This window comes from Saccopteryx leptura, chromosome 2, assembly GCF_036850995.1.
Source record: "Saccopteryx leptura isolate mSacLep1 chromosome 2, mSacLep1_pri_phased_curated, whole genome shotgun sequence".
Taxonomy (NCBI): domain Eukaryota; kingdom Metazoa; phylum Chordata; class Mammalia; order Chiroptera; family Emballonuridae; genus Saccopteryx; species Saccopteryx leptura.
The window spans coordinates 171,748,482-171,775,297 of record NC_089504.1 but is presented as its reverse complement, the minus strand read 5'-3'; the positions used below and the strand labels follow the sequence as shown (position 1 = coordinate 171,775,297).

Below are 26,816 nucleotides of genomic sequence, written 5' to 3'. Positions count from 1 at the left end.
ACAAAATTAACATACAGCAGTCAATAGCCTTTCTATATGCCAACAATGAAACATTTGAGAATGAACTCAAAAAAATAATTCCCTTCACGATCGCAACAACAACAACAAAAATACCTAGGAATAAACATAACAAAGAGTGTAAAGGACTTATATAATGAAAACTATAAACCATTGTTAAGGGAAATCGAAAAAGATATAATTAGATGGAAGAATATTCCTTGTTCTTGGTTAGGAAGAATAAATATAATCAAGATGGCCATATTACCCAAAGCAATATACAAATTTAATACAATTCCCATCAAAATTTTAATGACAATTTTTAAAGAAATGGAGCAATAAATCATCAGATTTATATGGAACTATAAAAAACCCCGAATAGCCAAAGCAATCCTAAAGAAAAAGAATGAAGCTGGAGGCATTACAATACCTGACTTCAAACTCTATTATAGGGCCACGACAATCAAAACAGCATGGTATTGGCAGAAAAATGACACTCAGACCAATGGAACAGAATAGAAAACCCAGAAATAAAACCACATATATATAGTCAAATAAGTTTTGATAAAGGGGCCAACAACACACAATGGAGAGAAGAAAGCCTCTTCAAGAAATGGTGCTGGGAAAACTGGAAAGCCACATGCAAAAGAATGAAACTTGACTACAGTTTTTCCCCCTGTACTAAAATTAACTCAAAATGGATCAAAGATCTAAACATAAGACCTGAAACAATAAAGTACATAGAAGAAGACATAGGTACTAAACTCATGGACCTGGGTTTTAAAGAGCATTTTATGAATTTGACTCCAATGGCAAGAGAAGTGAAGGCAAAAATTAATGAATGGGACTACATCAGACTAAGAAGTTTTTGCTCAGCAAGAGAAACTGATAACAAAATAAACAGACAGCCAACTAAATGGGAAATGATATTTTCAAACAACAGCTCAGATAAGGGCCTAATATCCAAAATTTACAAAGAACTCATAAAACTCAACAACAAAGAAACAAACAATCCAATAAAAAAATGGGAAGAGGACATGAACAGACACTTCTCCCAGGAAGAAATACAAATGGCCAACAGATATATGAAAAGATGTTCATCTTCTTTAGTTATTAGAGAAATGCAAATCAAAACTGCAATGAGATACCACCTCACACCTGTTAGATTAGCTATTATTAACAAGACAGGTAATAGCAAATGTTGGAGAGGCTGTGGAGAAAAAGGAACCCTCATCCACTGTTGGTGGGAATGTAAAGTAGTACAACCCTTATGGAAGAAAGTATGGTGGTTCCTCAAAAAACTGAAAATAGAACTACCTTATGACCCAGCAATCCCTCTACTGGGTATATACCCCCAAAACTCAGAAACATTGATACGTAAAGACACATGCAGTCCCATGTTTATTGCAGCATTGTTCACAGTGGCCAGGACATGGAAACAACCAAAAAGCCCATCAATAGATGACTGGATAAAGAAGATGTGGCACATTTACACTATGGAATACTACTCAGCATAAGAAATGATGACATTGGATTATTTACAGCAAAATGGTGGGATCTTGATAACATTATACGAAGTATAATAAGTAAATCAGGAAAAACCAAGAACTGCATTATTTCATACGTAGGTGGGACATAAAAGTGAAACTAAGAGACATTGATAAGAGTGTGGTGGTTACGGGGGGAGGGGGGAGAGGAAGAGGGAAAGGGGAGGGGGAGGGGCACAAAGAAAACTAGATAGAAGGTGACAGAGGACAATCTGACTTTGGGTGATGGGTATGCAACATAAGTGAACGACAAGATAACCTGGACTTGTTATCTTTGAATATATGTATCCTGATTTATTGATGTCGCCCCATTAAAAAAATAAAATTATTTAAAAAAAAAAGAAAAATAAGCATTATAGATCTTAAGGCAATAGAGGAGAATGAGGCTAGCATCACAAGAAACTATCTCATTTGAAAGCCATACATCAGGGCTATATCATGAAAATCCCTTCGGCTCTGGCCAGTTGGTCAATGGTAGAGCATTGGATCAGCGTGTGGATGTCCCAGGTTCAATTCCCAGTGAAGGCACACAGATGAAGCGACCATCTGCTTCTCACCCCTCCCCTTTCTCTCTCTCTCTCTCTCTCTCTCTCTTTCTTTCTTCTCCTCCCACAGCCATGGCTTGATTAGTTTGAGGGAGTTGGCCTCAGGTACTGATGATGGCTCTGTGGCCTCCACCTCAGGTGCAAAAAATGGTTTTGGTTACAGTGGAGCTACGACTCCAGATGGGCAGAGCATTACCCTCTTGTGGGCTTGCTGGGAGGGAGAAAGAGAGGGAGGAAGGAAGGAAAGAAGGAAGGAAAAGTATCTCCTCAAGGGCAACTGAGAAATTTCACTTTGTCATTCCATGCCCAGGAATAGCAACTGAATCACTTCTGTGTAGGAATGAAACTATTTACAGAGTATCTTCCCATCACTTATTTGATTCAGCCTTTACAACAACAATGATTGGTGTGCATTATTACCATCTTTATTCTATAGTTAAGGAAACTGAGACACAGAAAAGTTAAGTGGCTTGCTGAAGACCACTCACCCAACTAGTAAGTAGAGTCTGCATAAGAACCCATGTTTTATGATTCAGGGTCTTCTACTCTTTGTCCATACCATACCAACATTTTCTATTTTGCTTAATTTATGTTACACAAATCAGAGAAGAACTGTCCAAGCCCACAACAGAGATGGCTCTTAGCAAACCTAAAAGCCCATTTGGGGTCAGCATTGCATGGTAGTGAAGACTGTGTATGTGAAATCAGCTTACTGGAGTCAAATCCCAGCTGCACTATTTACCACATCTTTGACCTTGGACAAATTATTTGGCCTCTATTCCCCTTCAACTCCCTGATCAGTAAAGTGAGGATAATAGCAGTATAACCTTCATAGAATTGTTTATAAAGATTAATAAGATGATATGTAAAAAGTAGTAATTAGCCAGGTAACTACTACATAGAAGTCAATAAATGATTATATTGGTTGTTTTTGTTTTTGTAGCTTATGATTATTTATTATATTTTTCATTGTGTTGTACCCTACATAAAGTAGGTGGTATTTAAATTGGCTTTATTACTATCAATAAACAGATAAATACTGTCATAGTTTCTGAAATGTGAGCTTGACTTCTATGTAATTTGTGATTTAAATAGTCAAAATGTATGTATAGTATATATGTTAGCCAATAAAGTGAATTAGAATAAATAACACTTTTTTATGTATTAACTTTTAGAGAGAGAGAGAGAGAAAAGCATCCATATGCCATTCCACTTATGCATTCATTATTCTTGTATGTGCCCTAATGGTGATTGAACCCATAATCTTGGCATACTGGGATGACTCTCTAACTAACTGAGCTACAGGGCCAGGGTGTACAATAATTAACACTTTAATAATGCATATGTACTATAATAATTATTTTATTGCACTAAAAAAATTCTTTACTTATTAGAACAAATTCTTACTATAGGTCAAGATGTCTCAACCTGAGCAGTATTGACATTTGGGTATGTAATTTTTGTTGTGGGGAGCTGTCCTGTGCATTTTAGGATGTTTAGCAGCATCCCTGGCTTCTGTCCACTAGATGCCAGTAGCATCCCCTCCCTGCCCAACAGTATGACAAACAAAAATATCTTTAGACATTGTCAAATGTCTTCAAAGGTGCAAAATCACCCCATTTGGGAACCACTGCTATATGGCAACAAAACTGAATTCTTTTCTTTTTTTTGTATTTTTTCTTTAGTGAGAAGTGGGAAAGTGGGGAGGGTCCCACATGCGCCCGACCAGGATCCACTTAGCATGCCCACCAGGGGGCGATGCTCTGCCCATTTGGGGCATTGCTCTGTTGCAAAAGGAGTCATTCTAGCACCTGAGGCGGAGGCCATGGAGCCATCCTCAGCGCCCGGGGCCAACTTGCTCCAATGGAGCCTTGGCTGTGGGAAGGAAAGAGAGAGACAGAGAAAAAGGAGAGAGGGAAGGGTGGAAAAGCAGATGGGCACTTCTCCTGTATGCTCTGGCCAGGAATTGAACCGGGGACTTCCACATGCCAGGCCGACACTTTACGGCTGAGCCAACTGACCAGTGTAAAACTGATTTTTGATTATGGCAGAATGTGTAAATCCAAATAAGAGCCCACCTCATAGTTTTAAACTTAAAAAACACTTCTTTGAGTGGCATACTTTTAAAAAACATTTGGAGAACTTCTCTATCAGACTTACCTTCAGAAGTACTTTTTAAGGCATGTAGAGAACTTAGCTCATTATTGAAATATCACCCAAAATATCCCCTATTTTAGTCACCAACTATACAAAGACTTAACTCCAGATGTCTCTTAGCATTAAAGAAAATACATAAATAAATCTACCTTCAGGAGGAAAGATGTGCCACCATTAGGAAATTTAGAGAAAAGCAGGCCACCGGCTCTTAACTACTGCCAAACAAGAGTCTCAGCATTTCTGCACCGTGGCAGCCTTGTTGCAATAAATCTTCAGTCTCCCAAGGTAGCAGCTTTTAAGGGCCATGCTCTTTGAGCTGATAAATGCTAGTCTTTTGCTAGGGTATCAGTTACATTGCTTTCTATTCATGCTTGGTATGAATGTCCAGCACCCTGGGAGTTCAAAATATAAACCATAGGAATGCTCATAAGTGGTATATGACTTAGTGAGTCCCTCCCTTTTCAGTTTTTAGTGGAGGTCGTAGATAAAAGATCAGATGAATGAAAGAAAAATGGGTCATAATGTCAGACCCCCTGTCAGACTGCCCAAGTCTGCAGGTCCTATAATCCTTTGCTCTTTGATTTCTGGAGGTATAGATTTCTGGGGTAGTACACTCTATTTTTAAATCACAAACTTTGCTGAAGATCAATTTCTTAAGAAATTATTAGATATTTTTATTTACTTTTTTTCTACACCTTCTTCCAAAGGGCTTGAGCGGTCTCTCTGTTTTCCTCTCTTTCCACCTTGCCTCCCTCCATACCTCTCCCAGCCTCCCCCAAATCTTCCTCCACCTTTCAGTGCACCCACACTCAGCAGTTAAGACTTTCCTCCATCCACAGTGTTGCTTAAACAGTGCATCTGGGCACATAAAAGGGATGAACTAGATGGGGTGGGGCAGGATTAACCATGCTCTTCAATTCTGATGCTAAAGATTAAACAGCTATTTGCTTCAATTCCCTTTAACCTTTGAAAGAAAGATCTATGAGAATTGTGATTATTTATGAAAAGCTATGCCTGCTCTCTCTGTTTTTTTCCCATTTGTTTTAATTTCAGTTAGTTTTGAACCTTGAATCTTTTTTTTTTTTCAGTGTAACCATATTTCAGTTTCTGATACAACTATGTGCCTTCAGAGTTGGCAGCTTTTTGAAATGGAGGCTATATCAATTATTTAGCCATTGTTGCCTCCAGTTACTAACCCTGATTTACTGGCTTAAAATGCCACGAAGTGTGGAGTCTCCCTACTCCATGGGTTAAGATGGGGCGGTGGATTTGGGTGGGCCAGGGGCCTGCTGCAGGTCTCTCCTGGGAACGCCTGTGCCGTCAGCCAGAAGGGCCGGAAAGCTGGTTTCTGTCTCCCAAGGTCTCTCACCCCGGTCTGCAGATCTCAGGGTTCTGGGGAATCAGAAGGGAAGCTGACCAGACCTCTTGACAGCCAGGCTTGGAAGTTGCACATCATCACTTCTACCACCACATTCTCTCCTCAGAGCAAAGCAGGAGCTAGCCTGATGCAGGGGTGGTGAACAGACTCCACTCTTGATGCAAGAAGCAAGAAATCATAGTGCCCTTATTTACTCCAGCCCTGAAGGCTGTTTTCCTGAAGCCTGGTCACTGGACTGAGGGGAGTTTCTTTCCACTCTTACCAGCTTGTCTAAGTCACTGAGGATTCTCCTCCTGAGGCTGGATGGGAAGATCAAAAGCCCCTGGGCCCATCCCAAAGTAGTTTTCTAGTTAATATTTGAAATAGGTAACTTTTAAAAAGTGGAGGAAAACCAATTTAATTTGTTTCATAACTACTAACCAGTTGTTTGTGCTGAAATACCAGCTGGTATGGTGGGAGATCTTGTACTCTTTACTTCCCTCTCATCCTGTCTTGAGAATATTTCCTTTATATCTTCCTGAAATTTAGGATTTATTAGGGTTGATAGACTGGATTTTTCATAATTCCAAATCTCTAGGAGTATGTTTTACTCATAGTGACTGAGTGAACCACAGATCTAGAAGGACGTGTCCAGCACCCCTGGGACAAACCCGCATAGCTCTCTTGCTTTCTCCCTTCTACTTACTTCTCTCCTTCCCTCCCCCCTAGTCTTCCTGTCTCCCCTCTCCCTCCGCTGCCCCCTTTCCCCATCTCTTTTCTGTCCTCTTCCTTCTCCTCTTCTCTATGTCTCCATCCCTCTCCATCCATTTAATTTTAGAAATAAAAAAATAAAATGAAGTTCAACAAGATCTACAGCTTTCCCGTGGGCTCCTGCTGGCCTCAAGTCTTTAGACTGCTGGTCGAATATGATTCCCACTACATTATGGTCCTTTTAATTTTGTTCACCTTAACTTTATTAAAGTGTCCCTGAACATTACGAGGTAAATTAGGAAATTAATCAAAAAGCACCAGTGTAATGGCAGGAGGCATCGTGTTTGATACTAAGGTGGTCAGAGTAGGTAATTTTGATACATTAGAGCCAATTAAGTATCACAGATCTTGGAGACTGGTTGTAAGAAGGGCTGACAAGTAGCCAGGGTACAACCTGGATGTGCCAGACCCCCAAGCGGTTGGTTAGGCTGGGGCAGCAGAGAATGGTCATGTGATCCAGAGGAAGGAGGGGAGAATGTCAGAGATAGGCTCATTCTTGCTCTGTGGGGGTGGCTGGAACTATACTAGAGCTGCAATGGTGGAAACCACAGCAGGCTACTAAAGGTGACTTGCGTGTTGTGCTGGCAGCCCTGCTGTGCTTCGCTCCCACTGGTGCTCTCGCCTGGCTGTGCCATTAGCCGCTGCATGAGCTTTTAGGTGACCGTACACCTAGGAGGCTCATCCTCCACAATTTCCTCATCTCAGGCTCCAGTCAAGTGCAGCAGATGCTATTGTTACCTATTCTATTGAATAAAGTTAGAAGCAGAGAGAAAGAAATTTGTCAATATTGTTTTTCTGCTGGAACCAAAATAAAAACTGTGTGGTATATTGTCCAATAGCAACTTGTGTGTCAGAGCCCCATTTTGTGTAGCATGCTTGTTAAAGATAAGAATCTGCCTCTATATTTCTTCACATACTTCACTTCTTCTTTCTGCTGTGGATGGGGTACAATTCTAGCCATTCAGATTTCTTGATTTAGATTTGTGCTATTTCTTGCATTTGCAAACCCTTCTGACCATGCCATATGCTGGAATCACTTCTCTTTTTCTCACACACTCTCAGTGTTTGTTATACGACCTAAATCTAGCTGTGAAAAACTCTGAAATTTTTCATATAAATAAACAAATGTTTAGCAAGTATTTTTAAACCCTTTGCCTTAAGGAATACCATTAATAAGGTTCATTTGCATTTGTAAAGTAAGTACAGCTGCTGAGAGAATGTCTTGTAGAAATGTATGACGCAACACCAGAATCAGAAGAGAATCGCTTTTGCATTTAAAGCGTACACATATAAACAGTGCCTGGGCTAACGACAAACTACATAGTGATAAATTAAACAAATGAAAAGGCTCTTTTGGGATACAGAACATACCTGGGAGTGGGGAGGAAGGGAAAACAAAGTCTGAAGCATATGCTGACCACTGGACTTCCATGCAATCGTATCAAACCTTTCTTCCAGCCCAAATCTGAAACTGATGAGTCAGCAAAGTCCCCTTAGGTCTATCTGCTCAATGCATCTCACTACTGCGCTCTGATTAGCTCAGTTAGGTCCTGTGTGAATTTCCTTCACAGGACTGGATAAGAAGAGCAAACCCCAAGTGTAACCCCGAATACAGGTTTCTTTATAAATGTATGGCATATGACAATCTATTGCCATTGTCACTTGGTTTCTTGATTTTCTTTGTTAATTTTGTTGTTGTTTTGGATCAATAACTACCCACAGGTTTGTATGGAAGGAATGAAGGCTGGAGTGACTTTTGTTCTCTGCAATTCTTCACCTCCCTGCTGTGTCCTCTGCCTGTAAAGAGCAGGGCTAAGTGAGCAGAGTTCCCTCTTGTTACTGAGGCAGGACCTTTACTGAGATTAGATCTGTTGCCTGGATATAGAATATTTAGGGATGCTGGGTTTTTTTATTATGCTATCCTTTGAGACTAAGTTCAGGTTGAATAGAGGATAAATATACAAAAGATGCAACCTCGGTAGGTCACAGTGACAGGCCTCTAAACTTTATCAAGAGCCAGGATTGCCTTTTGACCCAGCTATCCCACTTTTAGGAATATACTCTAATAACACCATAGAACTGTTCCAAAAGGAGAAATGCACCCCCATGTTTATAGCAGCATTGTTCATAATAGAGAAGATCTGGAAACAGCCCAAGTGTCCGTCAGAGTGGATTAAAAAGCTTTGGTACATATATACTATGGAATACTACTCAGCCATAAGAAATGATGACATCGGATCATTTACAATAACATGGATGGACCTTAATAACATTATACAGAGTGAAATAAGTAGATCAGAAAAAACTAAGAACCATATGAATCCATACATAGATGGGACATAAAAATGAGACTCAGAGACATGGACAAGAATGTGATGGTAACAGGGAGGGGGTGTGTGGGGGGTGAGGAAGGAGAGAGGGGGTGGGGGAGGGGAAGGGCACAAAGAAAACCAGATAGAAGGTGACAGAAGACAATTTGACTTTGGATGAGGGGTATGCAGCATAATCAAATGTCAAAATAATTTGGAGATGTTTTCTCTGAGCATATGTACCCTAATTTATCAATGTCACTGCATTAAATTTAATAATAATAATAATAATAATAAAAGAAATAAATCCACACGTTAAAAATGATAAATTACAAAAAAATAAAATAAAATAAAAAATAAATAAAAAAAGAGCCAGGATTGTTAGATTTTAATGTGGACAGAGGAGGATCTGCCATGGATCATCTTAGCATATGAGGCATGTTTCGCACGTGTCCTAGAAACCTAGTGAAAAGCAATCTCTTCCTTAAGTAGTTTATGCATAGTAGAAAATTTTAAATGCAAAGCAATAAATGAGGTTCCTGGATCTCAATGGTTTTATTGTAAGTGAAACGAAAATGCAGAGCTCCATGCTATGAAGTATGAAGATAAAACAGTATGCTCTCCATCAAAAAGCTTACAACAACATTTACAAAGATATCTAAAATAGTCAAGACCATTCAACAGAAACCTTGATATATGTATTTAGTTAAAATGGTCATTTAAAGAAAATTTCAGGCCCTGGCCAGTTGGTTCAGTGGTTGACTGTCGGCTCAGCGTGTGGATGTCCTTGGTTTGATTCCTGGTCAGGGCACACAGGAGAAGTGATCATCTGCTCCTCCACCCCTCCCTCTCCTTTTCTCTCTCTATCCCTTGCTTCCCCTCTCACAGTTGTCATGGTTTGAGCTAGTTGGCCCAGGCATTGAGAATGGCTCCCTGACCTCACTTCAGCTGCTAAAATAGCTCAGCTACTGAGCAACGGTCATAGATGGGTAGAGTGTTACCCTGTAGGGGGTTTGCAGGATGGATCCTAGTCAGGGCACATGCAGGAGTCTGTCTCTCTGCCTCCCTGACTCTTAATTAAAAAAAAGAAAGAAAGAGAGAAAGAGAGAGAAAGAAAGAAAGAATAAAGGAAAGAAAGAAAGAAAGGAAGAACAAACTTCAGTTCATGCAAAGAACCCTACAAAATTACATGATATTAACTTCAACTATGTAAGTGTATATTATATTAACTCACTTGTTTTTCAGTTTAGGATTAAGAAATGTTCTTTATCACCTAAGGTTAGAAGATTGAATGCATTTAATATAGAGAATGAATTTAATGGTTTTGAAATAAGTATGGAATCCTTCTAGATTTTTATAAATTATTTCCCATTTATTTGCAGAAATTCAACAATACTTTTTTGGGTGGTGATGGGTCAAAATCACTTTTAGTAAGTTTTCCCAAAACAGTTAACTTTGCTTTTTCAGAAACAACACTCTTTTATTTTGTAAGCATAGCTTAACAGTTTATTTAATACTTAATTAAATTACTTAACTGAAATTACTGCTGGGTTTTTTGGGGGGAGTGTTTTCTTTTTTGTAACGAATATTGTGACACCACAAATGAGAGTAGTCATCCTAGAGAAGAGCCTGCTAGCCTTGAGCAGAGCTGGTGCAGTTAGCGACAGACTGGGGTTTTTCCATGAAAGGAAAAGTTTGGGTTGTTAAAATGGTTAAATGGAGGTCAGTAAAGACAGCATATGATAAGGATGTGCTGCTGGTCTTGGGGGTGTACTTTGTAAATCACTGGATTAGCTCATCTCTTAGTCACTTTCAAATCTAAAATCTGATTCAATTGTAGATTTTTATTTTTCTGAGAAGGGAGAAACCAGGAAATAAAATGGAATATTAGTTTCATAAATTCATTAGTATGTCTTTAATATAAACCATGCAAGAATATGAAGGCTGCATATCTCCTCTGCCATTAAGCCAACTGGAGTAAAATATTCAACTCTACGTCCTCAATCCAGAGAAAAAAGGAGAGTAAGAAAATTAATATTTATTAAGAAGCTATTAATTAAAAGACATTTCACCAGCAAAAGCCTTATAGCGACCTGGAGCAATGTGTTTCCATGTTACGGATGAGAAAACAGGAGCTCAGGGAGGACACATGAATGACCTAACATCACACAGCTTGCAGGCGAAGAGACAGCTTCTGAACCTATAGAGCCATACTCTTACCATTTGCCAAACGGACTCATAAAACAAATATATCAGAGACTACTTTCCCTGTCCTACTTATGTGAAAAAAATTACATAGTTCATTTCATCAACACAGTCAATACTTTAATGTTTAAATTATTTTAATAAGTAAAAATTGAAACTTTGAGAAAAAGTGGGGCAGGGGTGCTTTTAAAAATATGGTGACTATTCCACGGGCAAAAATGGAATTTCTTCCCTGGTCTATAATGTCCAACCACTAGAGAAAAGAGTTCAGAAATGGTGTCCAGGAGTTTACCATTGCATCCATTGCTTCTGGATCTGTGCCACACATGGATTAGCCACTCAATACATATTTGATGAATAATGAACCTTGAGAGGAAGTGTCATTTTCCAAAATAATCCCGGGAGCAAAGCCAGACAAAAATTCTAAATAGTATATATAATCTGTACTGTATAGGTAAAAAATAATAATAAATTGTAGTAGCATTCTTACATGCCAAATAAAATTGTTTCCATTGTTACTTGGTTGGAGGAGAGGCTGGGAGTGTACTGGCTATGAGCTGGATACTTTACATTCATTATATAAGACCTTATACATGTTGAGTCTGGAGCTGGTATTCTAATTAGCATTATGTCCGGTGTTAATGGAAATGTAGGCTGCATCCCTGAGAATTATCAGAGCAATAACTTCCCTTTCCCAATATCATCCTCCCTATATGAGGTAGATTAAGTCTGCAAAGAGAAGCATTTGGTGCTCCCAGAAAGGGAAGCACCATAGAGAGTCCATGGTGTTAAGAAAAAGCTCATTTTCCTTGAATGGGTTCCTTACTAAGGAGCAGTTTGCTCATCCCAGATCACCACATTCCCTCCATCTCCAGAACAGACAGAGAGGAAATAAAGCAAACTATTGCTCTTCTCAAAGGCAGTATATTTGCTACTAGATGGTTTCTGTTGAATCCAGCCCTTGGTTTAACCCTCTTTGGGGGTTCCCGTCAACTAAGGAAGGCAGCTTGGGGACCCAGAATTGGTGCAGACTCAGTGAGCGAGGCTGCCAAGGCATTTGATAGAATGAGCATTGCCAAGCTGTTCCTGCATCTCTTGAGGAGTTGCTAAAATGAGGCATTGCCTTTGAAGAGAATCTTCCAGAGGAAATAGCTTTGACTTCAGCAAATGTGTATTCTTCTTCCAGCAAAGTTAGAGAATGCTGCTCACGACAGTGATTGGATTGCACAGAAAAAGACTTGGTGCATCCCCAGAAACTGTCTCCTCCAGAGAAAAGATTATCTGCACAGCAAAATGATCCCACATTATGTTACGTTCCTCCTGGCTGAAGTCAGTTATGGCAGGCATCTCAGATTATATGTCTAGAGTGTGTCAGATAGAAATCCTTGAGTTGATCCTTTGGTAGATTAAATGCCCTGTTGATTACTCAAATGTAGTTCTTTTGAAAGTTTTGTTAATAAAAGGGTAAATTATCAGGTGCTGCCACTCATCATTATATATTTGAATGCTTATGAATATTTCAATATAATTATATTTAATACTGTAAGCTATAAGCACTATTATTTCCTTTGACCTATGTTGCAGTTAGATACATTACTTGATCAGCGCTCTCAATGAATGATTTTAGGCACACATATTTGGTTAATTGGTTATTTTTTCCCCCTGCCTGTGTTTGTATGTCGTATACTCTATAAGGGTAAGGAAATCAGCCTGCCTGCAGCTGAGTCTGGAAAAAGAGCAATTATTTTCTATCAGAACAAACAGCTGTCAATAATGAGTTCTGAATTAAAATTAAGAGCAAAGAAAGGGCTCTAGACATCTGTAGGAAATGTGAAAATATTTTTATAACCTAATAGCTGAGATCTGGACACGGTATCACTTGAGTTTTCCCAGCTGTACCTGCAATGTATTTTGTAATATTCCCAGACTGAACAGTGAAATTCATTGTATAAACTAGGCCACATTTTTTTTAAGGTTGCTGCCTTTGAACAGGGATTTTGATTTCATGTAATCAGTATGAAATCTTCCTATTTCACTGTATTTTGCTGTGCCCCTGGTCATATAATGAAGCTTAAAAATAGTTCTGTTATCTTTGTATTGTATTATGTCTTTCCAATCAGGGTCCTATTGCTTGGGTAGTTTTCTTTCTTTTTTTGGGAAAATACTTTTGGTCTTATTACACAGTATCTGATTTGTTTATTGGGGTTGTTTCTTGTGAAAAAAACTTGCAAGATAGTAAGCTACTTTTTTTTTTTTTTTTGTATTTTTCCAAAGTGAGAAGCAAGGGGGAGGCAGACAGACAGACTTCTGCATGTGCCTGACCGGGATCCACCTGGCATGCCCACCAGTGGGCAATGCTCGGCCCCTCTGTTGCTGCACTGCAATTGAGCCTTTCTAGCATCTGAGGCAGAGGCCATAGAGCCATCTTTGCTCCAATGGAGCCTTAGCTGCAGGAGGGAAAGAGAGAGATAGAGAGAAAGGAGAGGGGGAAAGGTGGAGAAGCAGATGGGCACTTCTCCTGTGGGCCCTGACCAGTAATCAAACCCGGGACCTCCACACGCTGGGCCGATGCTCTACCACTGGAGCTAACTGGCCAGGAAAGGCAAATCTTGCATTTTTGAAAACAGCTTTTGTAGTCTGCCTCTTTGCATTGTAGTTTTAAGTCACATCCAGATATTTTTAAATTTATATATAGACATACATATATACATGCATAGATAATTAGAAGTATATCTGATACATCATTTTGCTCTCATTTACTTATAAAAATATTAGAAAAGAAGTGTCTCTGTATCCTTGTTAGCCAGAGTATAGCCTTGGAACCAGCAGTATCGGCATCATACATTGTTGGAAATGTACAACCTTGGGTTCCATGCCAGAGCTACTGAATTGGAATGTCTGGGGCAGAGCCCAGGAATCTGTATGGTAACACTGCCTGGGATTGTGTACAGATCACTTGCATGGACACATAATGCTTGGTGGCATCGAAGAGGAATCTCTCATTTCATATTTATGGAATTGAATTATTGAATATTAAATTTTCTCTTTTTTGTGTTTCAGTCTTGTGAGTATGTTTTCTATCTTCTGCTCTTACCCTGTGTGGGAGGCAAATCCTATTCTCTCTACTTCCATCCTCTAATATGGCCAGTATGTCATTCTAAATACACTTAATACTAATTTTCATTAATCATCATCTATGAATACTGCACTGATGAAAGTCATTCATCTGTCTGAAATAGAGCTGACATCAATATAATGAATTAATACATAGCCAGGTACATGATGATTTTTGAAATTGAATTTCTTGGGGTGTATTGCTTTATAAAACCATACAGGTTTCAAGTGCACTACTGTGTATCATCATCTGCACACTACATTGTGCACTCACCACCTGAAGTCAAGTCTCTTTCCACCACCCTTTATCCCCCTCTTCCACCTCCATCCACGCCCCTTTCCCTCTGGTGATCACCATTTGGCTGTCTATGTCCATTCTTTTTTTTTTTTTTTTAATTCCTTCCCCTCTTTCACCCAGCCCCTACTTCCTTCCATATGACAGCTGTTGGTCTGGTCTATGTATCTTTAAGTCTATTTCTATTTTGCTTTTTTATTTTGTTTATTAGATTCCACATAAATGAATAATGTGGTATTTGTTTTTCTCTGACTTGCTTATTTCACTTAGCATAATCTGCAGGTCCATTCATGCTGTTGAAAACATTAAGATTTATAGGTACTTATTTATTACAATTTTATTTTTTATACCTATATTCCTCTTTGTCTATTTCTTTCTTCTTAAAGAAGGACTTTTATCATTTCTTGTAGTATTGGTTTAGTGGTAATGAACTCCTTTAGCTTTTTTTTTCTTTTCTTTTTGGTCTGTGAAGCTCTTTTATTTCACCGACCATTTTAAATGACAGCCTTGCTGAACAGAGTGGTCTTGATTGTAGGTCCTTGCTTTTTATCACTTTGAATATTTCATGTCAGTCCCTTCTGGCTTGAAGTGTTTCTGTTGAGAAATCAGCTTTGACAACCTTATGGGAGGTCCCATGTAGATAACTTTCTCTTGCTGCTCTTAAGATTCTCTCTTTATATCTTAAAGCTTTGCCATTTTAATTAGGATGTGTTTTGATGTGAGCCTCTATCAGTTCTTCTTGTTTGGGACTCGCTGTGCTTCCTGGACTTGTGTATCTCTTTTCTGCCCCAGACTAGGTGAGTTTTCAGCCATTATTTCTTCAAAAAGGTTCTCTATCATTTGCTCACTTTCTTTTCCCTTATGATGTGGATGTTTTTATGCTTGGTGTTGTTCCAGAGGTCCCTTAGACTTTTCCTTTTTTTAACTTTGTTATTGTTGCTCAGCTTGGGTATTTTCTGTTATCTTGTTCTCTAAAATCACTGATTTGATCTTCTGCTTCATCTAACCTGCTATTTGCTGTGGATTCTAGCTAGTATATTCTTCATTTCTGTTCTTTTTCATGGTTTCTATGTTCTTTTTATTACTTACTATCTCTTTAGGTTTACATGGAGACCGTCCATTTTCCCCCTAAGGTCCTTGAGCATCTGCTTAACCACTGTTGTGAACTCTACTTCCATCTTACTTAGTTTTTTTTTTGTGGGGGGGGGGAGCGGGCTTCTCAGGGCATATTTATTTCTTTGTCTCCTCTGCCTTTTTTTGTGTTTGTCTCTGCTTATTAGGCAGCTCTGCTATGACCATCAAACTTGTTATAATAGCTTTATACTGTCTTGTGGGGATCAGTGGTGCAAGCCTTTCGATCTCCTGAGCTAAATGCTTCAGGAATGTTTCTTGCACAGGTTATGTGTGCCCTCCTGTTGTAGTTGAGTCTTGAATGCTGTTGGCCCATTTATGGGGGGGAGGTAGCTCTCAGGCTGGCCAGCTATAAGGATAGACCTTGATCATAGTGTATGAATCAATGTGCAGATGCTGTCCCCAGAGGCAGACGTGTTCCCAACAGGGTCTGGTGCCTATTGAAATCCCCGTTTGGGTATGCCAATTGTGTGGCTAGTTGGGTCAAGCTCTAGTGTGGTCTGAAGCTCACTACTGTTTGTGTTATTTCTGGATCCATTTGGGAGAGTTCTGGTGCTAGGTAACTGTCAGACATTGCCTGTAACTAGCCTTGGGCTACCTGTCTGGAGCCACCTCACTAAGTGTTTGTGGATGCATCTTCTGGGCCTGGGTGTGTGTGGGAGCGGCAAGCTGTGCACAAAGTTTGGCTTCCTCCAGCGCTGAGCAAGGGGCAAATCAATAACATGCCAAGGCTCCCTGAGGTCTGCCTCCTCCTGTTAACTACTCTGCCACCCCCGGAGATTGTCTGTTCTTTTTCCAGAGAAAGACTAGAGTGGACCCAGCCTGGGTACAACCACAGTCTCTTCCACACGTTTGAGCCTGGTAGGGTGGAGTGACCGGACTGGGAGTATGTGGCTAGTGGGTGCCTGCTGGGGGCAGTGTGGTCAGGCACTCAGTGTGGGAAAGTGGCCTCTATTCCAGAGCCATACAGCTCTGTCTCTGCCGGAGTCTTTGATCCTAGTTCACACAGAAGAAGCTCACTGCAGGTTCTGGTTGGTGTAGCCATCTGGCCCTCTTTAGGAGCAAGCTCAGCAGGGGTTAGGGGACCACAGAAGGTTGGGAGGGCAGGTCAAGAGGGTCTCCCATTGGTGGGGGTGGTGCTGGTGGCACTCTCAAGGTGGGAAAGGGTGCCCCCCCTGCTCAGTGCCCCACAACCCAGCACCTGAGTCCCCAACTAGAGGCCCCAGGGGGTAGCACACCAAAGATCCCAGCTGTGTGCAGCGCTCTGATCCTCTGTGGGGCTGAGCTCAGCAGGTTGGGGCCCTAGGGACTTGGGAGGACAGATTAAAATTCTCCCATTGGGGGGCGGCTGAGGTTGCAGGAGGGTGGCACACACTTTGCGCCCCTCCCCTCCACAGTCAGCCTCACAACCCAGTGTTTGTCTGAATGCCAGACAAGACGGTCTGAGGAAAACATGCTCCAGAGGTCCCAGCTCCGAGCAACACTCCCTTCCTCAGAACTCATCGTGTCAGGGTCACTGTGACCTACGAGGACAAATCAAAACTGTCACATTGGAGGCAGTGCCAGCCAAGCCTGGAAGGGGAGGGTAAGACTGGCCCCTGTTCCAAAGCCACACAGTTCAGTGACTGTCTGAGTCTGTGTCTCAGGCTTCTTGAGAAAAAGTGCCTACACCAAAGGTCCCATTAGACGCAGCCAGCAGACCTTCCTGCAGGACTCAAGGTTGGCAGGGTGGTGTCACCTGTGCTTGGAGGTCTGGGTTAGTGTACTCCCCAGGCTGGGCTGTAAGAACAGGAGCACTTAGCCCTGCGAGGATAGCACCCGAGGGCAGTGTAGGATAGGGACTCAGGACAGGGACCTCAGTAGCTGACCCTCCAGATCTGTCCTTGGGGCCACACCTCCCAGATTTTCTCTTTATGACTCCTGTATGCTGACTTGCCTTTCTTCTCCTGGAGCCCCGGGTGAGTGCCCGAGCACAAGCTCCCGTGTGTTGGCCCTTTAAGAGAGCACCTGGGTTGCCAGCAGACCTCCTTCTCTTCCAGGCAGGCAAAGTCCCTGCTGATTTTCACTGTTAGATGCTATACAGCTTCCTCTTCCAAGCCCTATTGTTCTGGGTTGGAGATCCAGACATGGGGTTGAGAACCTACGCTCCTGGGGGGAGGGAGTTTTGCAGCTGAGAAATCTCTCTGGCTTCTTACCTGCTGCACAAGAGTGCAGGAGCCAGCCCTTTCCACATCTGTGCCCACTTACAAGTATCTGTGGCTATGCGGCTTCTGAAAATCCTTGATTATAATCCTCCTGTTCAGTGGTCCTTCAGTTGGTCATTCAGGTTTATTGCTCTGTCCTTGAGCTGTACATCAGTTTGGCACTAGGAAGGAGGTGAGTGTAGCGTCCACCTAGTCTGCAGCTACCTTGGAATCAACCCTTGACAATGTTTTATGACAGTTTTAGTAGCCACTTGATTCATTTCTCTTTGGGTAGCTGAATGGAGTGAGGGATCTACCCTGAGCCAACCAATCAGGGCTGCACTTTCAAATCCCAATAACTTTGTTTCATTCTAAACACTATAGGATATGGACTAAACTGATATGGCCTTTTACAGAGAAAACCTCTGAAAGTGATATCATTCCTTATACTCCTGTAGCATCATTCCCTTGACCTCATTCAGATTCAAGTCACCTACCAATCATCAGGTCCAGCTGAGTCTGTTTCTTCTATACCTCATGGCCTTCTCTGTCCTTCTGTAAAATAAGACCTGCTGTGGCCCATTCAGGTGTTCTTTATATAAATATGTTAGCCTCCTGGTTTAGCTTGAGCATCACATTTTAAGAATAATGAGGAATGTGTTTGGGACACAAATAACATGAGAACTGAGCCAACATCATTCAAAAGTCTCTGGAGCATTTGTATTTGAGTCAATATGCTTGGGGAAAAATCAAATTAGGCCCATGTGGACTCCTTTGGTTGTTGTTGTTTTTATTTGTTTGTTTTGTAGGCTTATTCTTTTTAAGAAATCCCCCTACACCAATCGTGGAAAAATAAAATGTCCCAAGGAAATATGGTCTGGGTAGGTCTTCCTGACCCCTCAATATTCTAGACTAGGATTCCTGTCAGGTTGGTTCCTCTGTGCTTAGTCTCTGCCTCCTCTTCCCTGTCAGAGACGAGTGAACTTTGCATCCTTAGAGGATGCCACACAAGAGTGCAGTGCGCTTTTTCTTTCTAGGGTGATCAAGGTTCTGGGTGGTCTCATAAACATTCTCCTTCACATGATATCTTCTATGTTTTCAAAAACCCACTCCCAAAAATCTGGCAGCAGATGGCAGGACCAAGTCTGAGCTGCAAGGGGCTGCTGAGAATCCATCTCGCATCTCTGAGCAATATTCCTGAGCTTGTGAATGCAGTTCCAGCTTCTGTCTCTACCTCTCTGGGGCCTCAAGTGTTTATTGATTCTTTGTTTTTATACAATAATAGTAACTTTTTATCCATTATTCTATATTTCTTTTTAATTCTACTATTACATGATTATGTTATCCTTGCAAAAATAATAAAACACTTCAAATAAAGTGAAAGCCCAACCTCACCAGTTCCATTCTCCACTAAGAGGTAACTGCTGTTCTAATTTGTGTGCCTTTGCAGATCAAGTTCTATACATCAATATGTGTGCATATTAAAATGCATAATCTTGTTCTGTGGAATTTTTAGAAATATGAGTGGCATTGTGATGTGTATATTGCTCTGGGCATATTTAGGTTGGCTTGTGGAAACCTTTTTTGTCAATACATGGATTTACTTACTCTTTTAACTGCTACATAGTATTATCAGTATTTATATACTATAGTTTATCCATTTCCTTAGTCGTAATAATTGTTTTAGTGAATTAATTTTCTCTTTCTAATGCTACTATAATGGAAACCCCTTTCTAAGACTGCACATATGTACATATGTACACATACCTCTGTGACAGAATTCTAGAATTGATGGTGCATCAAAGAATGCATCCATTTAAAGTTTTAACAAGCATTGTAAAATTGCTCTCCCAAACAACCATTTTACACAGCATATATCCCAGGGTAAATAACATGGATAAATTCGGTATTTCAGAGACACTTTAGTTGATGTTTTATAAAATTTTTATTTTACAATAACATATAAAAGTAAATTAGGCAAGTAAATATTTATATCCAAGAAATCTATAATTTCTTTGACCATTCTAGATAAAAGAAATGACAGAAGATATAATACTAAAATACTTATGTGATAGATTTTGGTAGAGAGCCCTAAATAGTCTAGAGATGACCAGTACAGATGCATAATAAGTTAAATGTTAATTTTTAACAAAAACGAAAGAGTTGAAATGGCAGCCACATCAAGATCACTTCATAGTTTTGTCAGGATAATCATCGGATTACTCGTGTCCTAGTCATAAAACTCAACCCATTTTCATAGATGTTCCTTTTTAATATTCTTGCAGTTCATGAATGCCATTCTTGTTATGGCTGAACTGGAATGTCTAATCAAATTATGAGCTGATATATATGTGCAGAATACTCTCTATGATTTTTGGTCCATTTTACTGTCTTTGCATCTAACTAAATGTACTGTAAAATCCCCTAATTCTATTATCTTTCTTTGCCAGATTAGTGAAGTATCCGAAAAGGGTCAGCATTAAAACTCCACCAGATTAATCAGGAAAGCCAATTCTTAAGCACATCCCCAGAACGATTTTAGTGCAGAATGGCCCCCTTATGCCTCTCAATGTTTTCCCTTTGTATATTACTACCGCAGTGCATCACGGGACAGTAAGCATATTTCAACTTGTGGGACTAACTCAATCATGTTTGTTTGTTTGTTTTTTTTGTATTTTTCTGAAGCTGGAAATGGGGAGAGACAGTCAGACAGACTCCCGCATGCGCCCGACCGGGATCCACCCGGCACACCCACCAGGGGCGACGCTCTGCCCACCAGGGGGCGATGCTCTGCCCCTCCGGGGCATCGCTCTGCTGCGACCAGAGCCACTCTAGCGCCTGGGGCAGAGGCCAAGGAGCCATCCCCAGCGCCCGGGCCATCTTTGCTCCAATGGAGCCTTGGCTGCGGGAGGGGAAGAGAGAGACAGAGAGGAAGGAGAGGATGGGGGTGGAGAAGCAAATGGGCGCTTCTCCTATATGCCCTGGCCGGGAATCGAACCCAGGTTCCCCGCACGCCAGGCCGACGCTCTACCGCTGAGCCAACCGGCCAGGGCCTACTCAATCATGTTTTTAGAAATTGAAAACAAATGTTGTAATAGGATGAATGATAATATTGAAGTAATAACCATTTCCTAGTAGACACACTTGTTTAATGGATTGCATAGTCTATCACTCGTTGAAACCATTTTGTTTTGGATTGCTTTGGCTTGTTTTTAAGGTAAAAGTTTGGCAATAATTTGGTCTGCTTTAATTGAATTATTGTCCTTATTGGAAGAAAACTTGGAAAGGTGGTTTTACTGCAGGGTTACAGGGACCAGCCTAATGGTAGGCTTGATTTAAAAGTACAGTCCACTTCCCGATGTACTGAGTTGTGCTGGCCTCGGCCTGAAGCACGGGGTTATGCACTCTTTTGGGTTTTTTAAGTTATTTAGAAAAATATGTCTCTGTGCTTGGCAAGTACTCCGACAGAAAACAGATAAAAATAAGGGTGGTTTATCAGTTTTGCTGTTCTTATCATGTTTCAGGTTGAAGGCTGTTGAAATGATGAAAAACAAACAACACTAAATAGGGTTCCATCATTAAGGCTGCTACAGGGAGCTGAATTTTTCAGGATCAAAGAAAAATGCATTTGCTTTTGGAACTACAGTCCTTCATTTTGAATGGTGCACTGCACTCAGATCCTGACGATGGGTGAAGAATAGAGTAAACTGGAGAAGGAAGTATAAAATATGTGCTGCTATGGGAACTTGGAAATTCAAACAAAAGGAGGCTGGCATTCTTTTCAAAGCTCTGAATTTTCATTGTTCAGCTTCTTAAGAAAAAAAAGTAATGCCTGGTGTTTATCTGAGCAACTGGAGAAAAGCATAAGCATGGCTTGTTTTCATCTCATAAAATTATAAGATCTCCCTTTATCTTTGTAAACAGGTGTCAAAAAATACTCCTCTGCTGGAGGCTTTGGGGACTGTTTTTGTATATATCATTGATTTTGGAGAGAGCTACAGAGTTCGTTCATATGTTAAGAAATATATAAACTTACATTTTTTAAATTTTGCAACTCAGGTTGAGCACCTTAGATTTTCCTGGCATAGCAATACCCTAAGAAATTATCTAACGCAGTAGAAACAAGAAAGCTCTTTTCATTCCCCTCAAGGAAAATATTAACTGGTATAAACATGATAACCAGGGGAAGAAAAAGGTGAGGCAGTTGCTAATAAAAGGGTATAAATTGTCATGTGGATCCAAGGAGAAATACACCGAGGGGAGAGTCCTGCTCCTTTGATGTGGCAGACGAGACAAATCGGAAGAAAGGGAGACACCAACAGGTAGACATGAGGAGGAGGAGGAGGCGGGACCTGTGTCCGCAAGGCCCAGAAGTGGGAAAGCTTAAAATACGTTTAATTTGCCTGGAGCTAAGGGAAATCTTGATTCTTGTAGTAAACTTATTGCCTATTTATAAACATGCATTTATTTTAATAGCTGTTCTCAGTACAGTTATTCGGTTATTTGTTTAATGTTATAAACAGTACTTAAAATGGAAAATAAATACATGGAACATGCCCTTTTCCCTCACTATCTTTCAACCACCCTGGCTTTCTTTTAGTTATTCAAATATGCTAAGCTGTTTTCATTCCGGGACCTTTCTGTGGGGTATTCTCTCTTCCTTTCTGACCCTTTTCACTCAGCAAAGTGATCCTTGTCTTATCAAAGTAGTCTGCTAGGGCTGCCATAACAAAACACCACCCACTAGGGGCCTTGGGCAATGAAGATGTATTTTCTCACAGTTCAGGGGGCTTTAAGTCCAGGCTGAAGGTGCTATCAGGGTTGGTTTCTGGTGAGACCACTCTTGGCTGAAGATGGCCACCTGCTAGCCATGTCCTCACATGGGCTTTCCTCTGCGCATGTGCGCAGAGACAGATCTCCGGTGCATCCTCCTATTTGTGAAAGGTCCTACTGGCTTAGGGCCCCACCATTATGACTTCATTTATCCTTAATTACCTGCCTAAAGGCCCTACCTCTAAATACAGTCACATTGGTGGTTAGGGCTTCAATGTGAATTTTTAGAGTGCACAACTCAGTCCATAACAGGTATCAATTTAAATGACATTTCTTCAAAGGTGCTGTACCAACACCCTGCACATTTACCTACCTCACAGCAGAACTTGTTGAGATTTACAATTATATCTTTGTTTACATGATTATTTAGTATCTAATCTCCCCACTAAACAGTAACATTCCTGAGGAAAGGACCGTGACTGTTTTGCTTACCACTTCCCTAAGTCTTAGCACATCACGGGCACTCAGTAAGTATTTGTGGGGTGATAGTCTGCAGAGCCTTATGAAAAAGCATATCACAAATGTAGCTGGAAGAACAAAATAACAGGCACCTTCCTGTGTGTCCCTGATGGTGGGAATGGATGAATTGGGACAGTCAGCGTGTGCTGATAAAGCATAATGATGAACTCCCCCTAGAGGAGTAGTATTAGCCAATTTACTTGGTGTACATACTCCTGCCAGGGCTGATTTCAAGCTCAAATGTGACAGCACTGAATGTACTCAGTAGCACCCTGTTATATAATATCTTTTCACCTCAAGAGCATAAATGTAAAATAATTAAGCAGCAATATGTTTTGAGTATTACTCTAACTTTTAATACATTTACTTAAGCAGAATTTCTGAGAATTTAACAATTGACGTTTGCCAGCTCCAATACACCGATGATGAATAGTAGAATAAAATGGTTGAGGTTGAATGCATAGAAATTTATAATTTATAACTGTGCAGGGCACAAGGCAAAAGCAGGCTTATCTGATTCTTAAATTTTAGACCTGGATATCACTGAAAGAATGAGAGAAGAGTAGATTTAAGCAGAGAAACTACTGATTAATCTTGGAATCTTTTTATTTCTAGAGAAATTCAAGGGCAGTTTGAAATAGAGATCTCCGCTATGTTCAGAGAAGGGCCTATCTCTTTAGGAATCTGTTGTTTTGCTGAACCATGAAGAGGAATGAGAGAAAAGAGAGAACTTTGGAGATATCATCTTCAAAGGCTGGAGGGCTGGAAAAGTTCTGTAAATTAGGAAAAGAGATACAGATGGAAAAATCCAGAGAGACAAGAGAATAATCAGTACAGGGATCAAAGGGGAAAATATTTTTTTCTGATGGACAGTTTAAAGGGATGTTGGTAGATTTCTGAAGATGAAAGTTAGGGTTCATCTTTCATTCGGGATTGCAACTTCATAGAACTTCTATCCTGTCATGACATCCAAGGAACCATTACATGAGTCACATTTCTTTTTGGCTAATGTTTAGTGCTACATATTTCAGGTTATTTTGTGTTTGAGATCATTATAAAATTTTCTCCCTTCCTACCATCAACCCCAAAGGGATAACCTCTGATATTTCCCATACTCCCTCAATAAGTGTCATAGGAACCAAGAAAAAAAGACTTCTTAAGGAAACTGCACTAGGAATAGACACTACTAAAGGAATGGTACTGAGGAGTGAGCCATAAGAAAGTCACTATTGTGGCAGTCGCTGCTAACCCAAATGACAGAAAGCCATGTGAAGCAGTGGTGGTACCGTGAAATGTGCTCAAGTTCAGCATCTCAGAGAGCCTGCATCTGAGTCCCTGTTTGGCCATTTGCCATTAGCACTAAGTTCAGGGCAGTTCCCAAATGTTATGAGTTATGGAAGGGATAAAGAAGCTGCCATATTTGCAGAATGCCTCCCAGGCACCAAGCCCTGTTGTGGGAAAGCACATTACTACCATTTTATTTACCATACCAGTATATGGGAAAACACTAAGTTCCCCCCAACATTAGATATTTTTTATTGGAAATAACGAAGAAAAGAGAACACAGCTTTAGGGGATAGATTAAAGCAAAATATTGAAAGCCTAATCTTAAATTATCCAGCAGAGATTGTCATAATTCCCCAGAGTTAACATTGCCTGTTCCTTGTTGTCAGCATCAGAGGTTGAAGTCTATAGCTACCAAGCAACTGCCTCTTCCTTTAGGTTAATTATCATAACCATGTTTTAAGAAATGCAGGAAAATGGGAAAAATGTTAAATAACTTTCTCAAGGACACCCAGCCGTTGGTATCTGAAAAACTATCTTGAACCTTAGGTCTCGCTTCAAGCTAAGAAACACCTCTACCATTTAAAATCCCCAAATTCATCATCCTTTCTTTTCTTCAAGTCTTGGTGCAAATGTCACATCACCAAAAAAAAAAAATTAATATAACCTTTCTTTCTTGTATTATAAATAGTTCTCTAAAGTATCTTCATGATAGACTCTGAGATATTTAAGGTGGAATCTAAGTCATCTGTAATGCTGTAGCAAAGTTACTGCATGTTACTTAGCAAAGTACTTCATTATTCATTGAATGAAGAGATGGACAGGTGGACAAATGAATGAACACACAGATATACAAATGACAGGAGACAGTGGCATGTAGCAAATGAAGGAGGCCTCCTGTTGCTTGGTATATAAGGTGGCGATATATTACCTATACCTGCTGATTGCATGTTTTCCAGCCAGGTAAATATCCATGACCAAGAATTTTGGATTCCACCATACTTGACACATAAATAGCCTAAAGGAGTTGATAAAATAACAGACAAACAAGGCTTACCTTGAGATTTAAGAACACAAATGTGTTATTTTTGTTAATATCTTTTTTTTCAACACTGAAGTAAATCCCAGTGTTTCAACAACCTGACCCTGTGATCCGTTCAGTAAGTTAGACTGTCTTTTTGGAATGGCACATCTTGTCTTTTCGCTTTGCAGACTCTCTACCTCCTCTTCTTTGAGCCAGTTTCCACCAATTGGAAAATGACCCATAAGTCCACAAGTGATGAAGTTTAAAAAATGCCTCGGAGCTTTTTCCAACAGAGTGAGGCTTTTATTTTCCCATCGGGAATACTTGAATTTCACCTGGAATTTCAAAATATATTCAACTCTGAAAATAAAGGGAGTAAAAACTAGAACACACCCACACTCTATAGTGATTGCTTTTTATTAAGAATTCTTTCCCATTGCAAATACCTTGCACTATTTTTAGCGTGCAACACTTTACTATTTTAATTATGTACTTCCCACTAGGTTGGTTTTAGAAATTCCTTGCTGACTTAAAATATGAAATATTTCAAGTCCAGTGATTTACTAGTTTTTTTTTTGCTAAATTGAACTAAAATAGACTGAGAATGGTTTACAACAATATAGAATAGCCTAGTTAAATCTTTACTATTTAACAAATATTTCCTGATATAAACAGCCTGAATGTATGTTTTTTCATAATGGTTTCAAAATAATGTCTACTTTGTATTATGTGATCACGAAGCATAGTAATTATGGATTTGATATTTTACACACTGAAACCAAACTAGTTTGACTTGGTATATTATTCCCTACTCATTGGTTATGGTGACTTGATAATACTTTTGACTTTAGAGTGCTCCAAAATTATCACAATAGCCATTAGAGTAGAATTAATGATTTTTAAAACCCAGTTAATAATAAAGAAAATAATTTTATTATTATATATGTTAGTTTCCTGATGTATTTATGTAGACTTTTCTCTTTGTTTTTCTTGTAGTGCGGGAGTCGGCCGGACTGGCTGTTTCATTGTAATAGATGCATGTTAGAGAGAATAAAGCATGAAAAAACTCTAGATATTTATGGCCATGTAACTTTAATGAGAGCCCAGAAGAATTACATGGTTCAAACAGAAGACCAATACATCTTTATCCACGATGTACTGCTAGAAGCAGTGACTTGTGGAAATACCGAAGTGCCTGTGAGAAACTTGTATGCCTACATTCAGAAGCTGACACAAATAGAGACAGGAGAGAATGTCACAGAATTGGAGCTAGAATTTAAGGTATGATATTGGACATGATATGGTCATTTAGGAGCAGGTCATTCTGGGTCATCTTTGAGTAGTGGCTTCACTTTCTTAACCTTTCAAGTTTGCCAAGTTACAAGATTCATTTGACCTTGTCCTCAGGTATCTGACTATAAACACTTGCTTCCTCTATTTCTTTTCTATTCTGTGCTTCCCAACAATACCTTGAGCTCTTTGTACCCTAATTTAAACTGAGAGATCATACTCTCAGAATATAATATTTAAAAATTCAATAGGCTATATAGAGTCCATTAGGTAGAAGTGAAAAACAGTATACAGTTTGAAGAGTCATTTGCTGTA

The 26,816-nt window shown here is 40.0% G+C and overlaps 1 pseudogene; it reads left to right on the top strand.

Moving 5' to 3' along the window:
* LOC136391693 (receptor-type tyrosine-protein phosphatase S-like) overlaps window positions 1–26,816 on the top strand; it is a 58,318-nt pseudogene that overhangs the window by 22,911 nt on the left and 8,591 nt on the right.